The following is a 261-nucleotide window of genomic DNA, read 5'->3' on the forward strand; positions in this document are numbered from 1 at the left end:
AATAAAATATGATATGCTTTGACTAGTTACTATTGTTTGTTTCCATCTCTTAAGTATTATTGTTATAGACAATAATGATGACTATTGTTATGAGTTGGAAAAAGGGTTAAAATACTTCTTAAAATGTTGTATCAATATAAAGCTACCAACATTCTTGTTTATTAAGATCAGAAAAAGGCCATTGGAGTTTATCATTGCATATGAGAGATCCAAAGATAAGAAAAAGGCTACTGAAGTCTATTATTTCATTGATTTGTAAAT

Source organism: Brassica oleracea, chromosome C5, assembly GCF_000695525.1.
Source record: "Brassica oleracea var. oleracea cultivar TO1000 chromosome C5, BOL, whole genome shotgun sequence".
NCBI lineage: Eukaryota > Viridiplantae > Streptophyta > Magnoliopsida > Brassicales > Brassicaceae > Brassica > Brassica oleracea.